This window comes from Pteropus alecto, unplaced genomic scaffold (genome assembly GCF_000325575.1).
Source record: "Pteropus alecto unplaced genomic scaffold, ASM32557v1 scaffold129, whole genome shotgun sequence".
Classification (NCBI taxonomy): Eukaryota; Metazoa; Chordata; class Mammalia; order Chiroptera; family Pteropodidae; genus Pteropus; species Pteropus alecto.
The window spans coordinates 1,191,344-1,198,570 of NW_006442597.1; the positions used below are offsets into that span (position 1 = coordinate 1,191,344).

Sequence of the window (7,227 nt, forward strand, 5' to 3'; positions counted from 1 at the left end):
TGGTAACCCTTGCTGACCTCACAGATTGCAAGGACCTTGTCAGCTTACAATCCCTTATTTTTTTATTTTTTACGCCTATAGCACCTGGTCTTCCTAGATGGTCTCCTGTCCAAGTACTAACCAGGCCCAACTCTGCTTAGTTTCTGAGATCAGACGGGATCGGGTTTGTTCAGGGTAGCATGGCCGTAGACTGGATATATATATATTTTTAAATCAATGTTTCCATTTTCTTCAGATGAATACCCAGAGGTCTAATTGCTGTGTTGTATGGTAGATCTATTTTCAGTTTTTTGAAGATTATTCATATTGTTTTCCATAGTGGCTGTACCAATTTGCAGTCCCACCAAAAGTACACAAGGATTCCCTTTTTTCCACATCTTCGCCAATACATGGTATTTGTTGACTTTATGATAATAGCCATTCTGATTGGTATGCGGTAATATCTCATTGTGCTTCTAGTTTGTGTTCCCTGTGGTTAATGATATTGAGCATCTTTTCATATTTCTGTTGGCCATCTGTATCTCTTTTTTGGAGAAATGTCTCTTCGTATCCTCTGCCCCATTTTTGATCTGATTGTTAACTTTATTTTATTATTGAGCTGTATGAGTTCTTTATATATTTTTGTACATTAACCCTTTATTGGATATATCATTTGTGAATACATGCTTCCATTGAATAGGTTGTCTTTTTGTTTTGTTAATGGTTTCCTTCTCTGTGAAGAAGCTTTTTAGTTTGATGAAGTCCAATTTATTTATTATTGCTTTTGTTTCCCCTGCCCAAGGGGACATATCCAAAAAGATATTACTCAGATTGATATAAAATAGTTTACTATCTATGTTGTCTTTTAGGAATTTCAGGTCTCACATTTACGTCTTTAATACATTTTGAATTTATTTTTGTATATGGTGTAAGGGAGTGGTTCAGTTTCTTTATATATATATATATCTGTCCAGTTTTCTCTTTGCTACTTGTTGTAGAGACTGTCTTTTCCCCGTTGTATATTCTTGCCTTTTTTTTCTCATAGATTAATTGACCATATAAGCGAGGGTTTATTTCTGGGCTCTCTATTTTGTTCCATTGGTCTATGTGTCTGTTTTTATGCCACTGTCATATTGTTTTGATTACTATAGCTTTGTAGTATAGTTTGAAATCAGAGAGTGTGATACCTCCTCTTTGTTCTTTCTCAAGGTGCTTTGTCTATTTGTAATCTTTTGTAATTTCATATAAATTTTAGGATTATTTGTTCTAATTCTGAGAAGAATGTCGTTGGTATTTTGATAGGGATTGCATTGACTATGTAGATTGCCATGGGTAGCATGATCACTTTAACAATTTTAATCTTTCCAATCCATGAGCCAGATACTTTATATACTGGATCACATATGGCAAGTATGACTACAAGTGACACAAACTTCAAAGTACCAGTTGCTTAAACAAGAAAGGCATTTCTTTCTTATTATATACAGGATGCCTGAGGTAAGCAGGACAGAGCCAGTGTGGCAGTTGCATGCGGTCAAAAGTCCAGTTTCCTCTATTTTCCTGCTTTGCCACATTCAACACATAGCTTCCACTTAGTGGTCTAAGATAGTTGCATTAGTGCCAGCTACTGTGCTTGCATCCCAGCCAGTGGGAAAAAGGAAGAGACAAATAAGGGTGCACCCCACACTCAAACACACTTCTCAGATGTTTCTGGACAGCTTCACTCACATCTATGGCCAGAACTCAGCCATGTGGCCATATCTAGATGCAAAGAAAGTGGAGAGATGGACTTTCTATTCCAAACACTCATGTTCCCTATTAAAGTTCAGGGTCTCTATGATAGAGGAAGGAGAGAATGGACAGTGGAAGGCACTTAAGCATCTCTGTTACACATATCTAATTCTAATAACTTCTAATAATTTCTAAAGTTTAAATCTTATTTATATATTTTTTGTTTAGTAGCCTGATCATGCAATGTGAAGATCAAAATTGCATGTAGTGAAATCTCTCCCTCCCTCTCTACTCCCCAAAGGGCCAGCAATTCTCAAAGTGGGTCCCAGGACCAGCCCAGCATCAGAGAGGATTTTTAAAAATGCAGCTATCCAGGCCTCTGCCCCTGTCTGGGGGTGAGGCCAGGAATTAGCATTTCAGCCAGCCCTTGGGGTTTCTGAGTCAACTAAAGCCTGAGAGCAAATGTATATGTGCCTGAAGACACCCGTCTCATTTGTGTCAGTCGAAGCCCACTCATTACTGACACAGCTGTTTCATTGGGCAGCATGCAGGATCACAGACAACTTTCCTTCTTTAACAGCTTGATTGAGACATAATTCATACCCTTACATTTCACTCACTTAAGTGTATACCACTTAAATGTATTCAGTGTTATACGTCCATTACCATAAGTAGTTCTTGGACACTTTAGCCATTCTTCCTTATTTTTAATTTAATTTTTGACTAGTCATATTCAAATGACTCAAACATTTTAAGAAGGCCTCCCTCCATGCCTGTCCGAGCCCCGCTCAGTAGCTCCCACACCCAAGTAACCACTATCTTTGGGGCTTGTGTTTCCTTCCAAATCTCTTGTTGGTAAGCAGCAAGTTGGACACGGACATGTGTTCTTTATTCACACACATGGATGAGATCAGACCGCATTCTCACAATCTTGCACTTTGCACCTTTCCTTAACTCTTTTGTTTAGTGACAGGACTCACCTGATCAACCCCTGGGGGTCTCAGGGGCTCTATTGGTGACAGGTCCGTTCACAGCAGGAGCAGAACCAATGAGGCCTCAGACATCCCCCTCGCAGGGTTTCTTCCCACAGGGTCAGTTCTGGGATGGCAGGTAGGTGGGGGATGGTGACATCCCTTCTTCCACGCTTTTCTTCCACAATTCTTAGCCCAGGCTGGGGTCCTTGGGACTCTGACATGCACTCCACTATGGCGCCAATCTGTTACTTCTGTCCCACTATGGAACTGTGAGCTCATCGGGGCTCTGCTGGGGTCTGTGTGGGGTGTGTCCTCTCAAATCTTTGTTGAATGACTAAATGAGTTAGTCTTTCCCTGTAGCCCTAGCAGTAACTCTAGACTTTGGGCACTTAATGTACTTCCCAGAGCCTCAGTTTCCTCCTCAGTAGGATGGGGACTACAATCTTCACTTCACAGTGCCGTGGTAGGATGCATTGAGAGACAGTCATGGGACTGGAGAAGCAGAAATGTTTTCCTCTCCCTCCCTTCTCAGAAGAGAAAAAGTAGCCTTGAGCACAGATGGTGCTCTGTCAAGTTTAGTATTTCTTACCCTCAAATTCTAGGAGCCTAGTTAAGCCTTATAGCCCTGATTATGCTCTCATGATTCCTGGCTGGGCACCAGCAGGGGGTGCAGTGTAAGGGGCCAGGAAAAGGGCCTGCAGCGCAGGGGACTTAGCTTGGAGAGGGCCTAGGACTTAGCCACGGGAGTGTGGAGAATTTAGCTCAAGATTTTGTTGGACACAGGCAACCAAGACAAAAACACTCCATCAAAATTAAACACTTTTGTACATCAAGAGACACTATGAAGGGATTGCAAAGACCATGCACAGAATGGGAGAAACTATTTGCAAATCACAGATCTGACCAAAGTCTAGTGCCCACAATATATAAGGAACCCCTGAAACTCAACAGCAAATAGACAAGCAACTGGATTCAAAAATGGGCAAAAGACTTGAACAGACATTTCTCCTAAGAAGATATACCCAAGGCCAACAAAAATGAAAAAATGCTCAATATCACTAACCTTGGGGAAATGCAAATCAAAACCACTTCACACCCATTAGGATGGTTAGAATCACAAAAATGGAAAACAAGTGTTGGCAAGGATGTGAAGAAACTGAAACCCTCATATCCTGCAGGTGGGGATGTAAAATGCTGCAGCCACTGTGGAAGACAGTCTGGCTGTTTTTTAAATGGTTACCATAGAGTGAACTTATGACCCAGCAACTTCACGTAGGTATATACAAAAATGTGCACATGGATGTTTATAGTAGCCAAAAAGTGGAAGCAATTCAAATGCCCATCAACAGGTGATAGATAAATAAATTGTGGTCTATCCATACAATGGAATGATATTTAGCCAAAAAAGAAATGAAGCTCTGACACACGCTACAATGTGGATGAACTGGAAAACATCATGTGAGTGAAAGAAGCCAGACACAAAGGCCACATAGTGTATGATTCTATTTATATGAATTGTCCTGAATAGGCAGATCCAGAGACAAAATGTGGGCTAGTGGTTGTCAGGGTCTGGGAAAGGGAATGGGTAGTGGAGAGTAACTGCTTGATAGGGTCTTATTCCCCCACCCGCTTTCCCAAATGTTATTAAAAGGAAAGTAATGATGATAAATCTCTAGAAGTCAATTGTCTGGGATTTTACCCTCAAAAATGTGGCTTTTGATTTCCAAACACATGCTAGAGTGTATGAAGCAGGTGAGAAGCTGAAATTCTAAACTGTTCATCATCCGACTTTCCCCAACCTGTGGTCTGTCTTTGCATCCACAGTAATTGCCTGAACAGCCACTATGGCTCCATTCACTGTAGCTCTCTGAGCTCTTCTATATGCAGCAATTGCAGAACTGGAGCAGCTCCATTAAGAGCTGCATCTCCTGTGTCAAAAGCAAGAACATGCTTGTCTAAAGCAATAGGTAAGCCCTCTAGTGTTTAATTTGCATTAGCAACTGTGTCCTGTGTGAGGCCTCCTGGACCACAATGAGAACTGTGTTGATGCTGAAGGGGATCCAGAGTGACATCAGCCTCAAAATCAGAATTATTTATATCCACATTGACCAGGGCCTGGCATTTGTGGTTGCATTGTCAGCATTTTTTGTATTGTCAGGTACCAAGTCCTTGTATTTTTCAGCATTATCACCATATCCTAGTCCAACAGCTAAAGCTTCTTGAATCTAGATAAGACAGCTAACATCTTTGAGATACTTTTCAAAGAACTTAGCCTGTCACTGCTCTGGATATTTTCTAAATTACCTGTCTTCAATCTGGTAGTGTCTGGTTTTATGATTTTCAAGCCAAACAATAAAGTTTCATCTTTGAATTTGAAGCAGCAGATCAAGGTAGTCCAGGGCCACCAGCTCTATAGGGACGTGGTCCCGCTTGTCCTCTGGTCCCTGGGATTCACCGGGGGAGCCAGGTCTTCTTTTGAAGTGATGAGAATGTGCTAGACTTAGTGGAGATGGTTGCAAGAGTCTGTGACTGTGCTGACAACCACTGGATTGTGTGCTTTAAAAGGGGGTGATAATGGCCCCACTGCCTTGGGATCTGATTGGTGCTATTCATTCACACAGTGTGAGGGACCCCTGCCTCTATCACCAATGCTGAGCATGGCTGAAGACAGGCCTGATGACCAGTGGGGTGTGGGTTTGATTGGTGGGGACCAGGCATGGACTAAGTAGTCAATCCAGCTGCCCCAACCCGGGCTGTGACATAGGCTGACAGCGGGTCTTGGGAGGGAAGATGTGACCCAGCACAAGTTTGATCTAGGGGTGGCCGGGGGGCTCAGGATCATGAGGTCTTAGCCTTGTGGGACTTCAGTGACTCAGCCTCCTTCATTCTGGCCTGGGCTGCTTGCTCCAACCAGGCAGACATCCACTCTGTCACCCTCATGGTGACCTTGGGGATCAGCAGCGCCATGATATAGTATATAGATGGGAAACTGAGGCCTGAGGGTTCAGTTTGAGGCAGTGCCCCCAACCTAGGTGTGGCCTGGAATGGCCCAGGGGCTGGACTTGAGTCTAGGTCTCACTTCTCATGGTCACTGTCTTGGGGCTAAGACTCTGCTTCATGGGGTCCCAGGAAGGATGAGATGGCTTCATTACCCAGCCCATTCAGCTCAGACCAGCTCAGGTCATGCTGTGGGGAGGGAGATGCTAGAACCAGAGGGGTGGGTCCCCTAGCTAGGACCTGACTATTTGTCAGGGGAGAGACAGATGCAGTGCTGATGGTGATTTTAGGGTAACAGGTGGCAGACGGCTAGGAAATGAACTGACTGGGGGCCTGGACAAGCCACTGCACCACAAGCCTCGCCTTCTCCCTTGGTAAGCAGAGATGATATTAAAAACACAGAACCCTTTGTGGCCAGGCACTGTCTGGCTTGTTGAGTCTTCCCACAGGTCTGAGAGTAGGCACATACTTGGTTCCTGATTTACAGAGCAAATGGCTGGGCCCAATCATGGGCATAGCTGGCCTGTCTGCTCTGTGGGAGGGGGTCGTCCACACTGTGTCCTCCATAAGCATGAGAGCAGCCTCCCTGTATGTGCGTAGTCACATGTGTGGAGGCCAGGAGGTCTCATCCGGGCAGCTGAAGGTGCTGCTGCACTCTGTCCCAGACCCAGGACTCACAGCTGGAACCTGGGCAGGGAGGGTTGAGAGGCCCTGAATCAAAGGGGAGAGGCTGAGCTCACGCATAATAGAAGACATGGAAATTAGAGCTTGGCTGGGATGCCACTTTTCTCCAATGCAAAGTCAATTAACATGCTTTGCAGGCGAGGCTGCATGTCTGATGGGGGTAAATTGGTACAGCCTCTCCTGAAGACGATTTGGTAAAATCTATCACAATTACAAATGCATAAACTGCTGCCCCAGCAACTGGTTCAGGGGTGGCCACACACATGCAGCACACAGTACTGCTGTGGGACAGCTATGGTTGCCATTGATAAATAACAGAGGTACAAAGAGAAAATGAAATTCACCAAACAGATGTAATTACTGCTGATATCTGGTATATTTTCTTGCAGTACTTTTCTCTGAGATTATTCTTTTATTTGCTGTTTTAACAATTGTTTATTGAGCTTCTGCTATACGCTATGCTTTCTTGTCCCCAGAACCCAGTGCCGAGTGTATCAGTCCGAGCGGCGGTAACGGATGGTCTCAAAGCCCAGGGTTTAGGATAAGGGTGGGGGAATGAAGAAGTGGGGGGTTTAGGGGTAGGGCAGGGGTGTACCCAGGCCCTCTTGGTAGAAACTGATTGTTTCCAATTTTGGCCTTTTTGATAACTCTGAGATAAACAACTCTAGGCCTATATCTTTGCTTTCCTCAGGGTAGATTCCAAAAGGGGGTCCAAGAATAAGAGTAAGTGTGAGAGTTTGCCAAGCAGCTCTTCTGAAAGGCTGTCAGACCAACTAGCCCTTAGCCTGCCTTCTGGGCCCCTCTGCCAGCACCAGGCCTTATTGTTAAAACAAGGACCACTAATTGCCACGTGAAGATGCCT

General features: G+C 44.1%; 1 protein-coding gene and 1 pseudogene across 1 annotated transcript in view; one reads left to right on the top strand and one right to left on the bottom strand.

Moving 5' to 3' along the window:
* The window catches only part of WNK2 (WNK lysine deficient protein kinase 2), a 138,536-nt gene that overhangs the window by 10,406 nt on the left and 120,903 nt on the right, over positions 1-7,227 (top strand). The window lies entirely within an intron of this gene.
* On the bottom strand, positions 73-191 carry LOC112471809 (annotated as a pseudogene).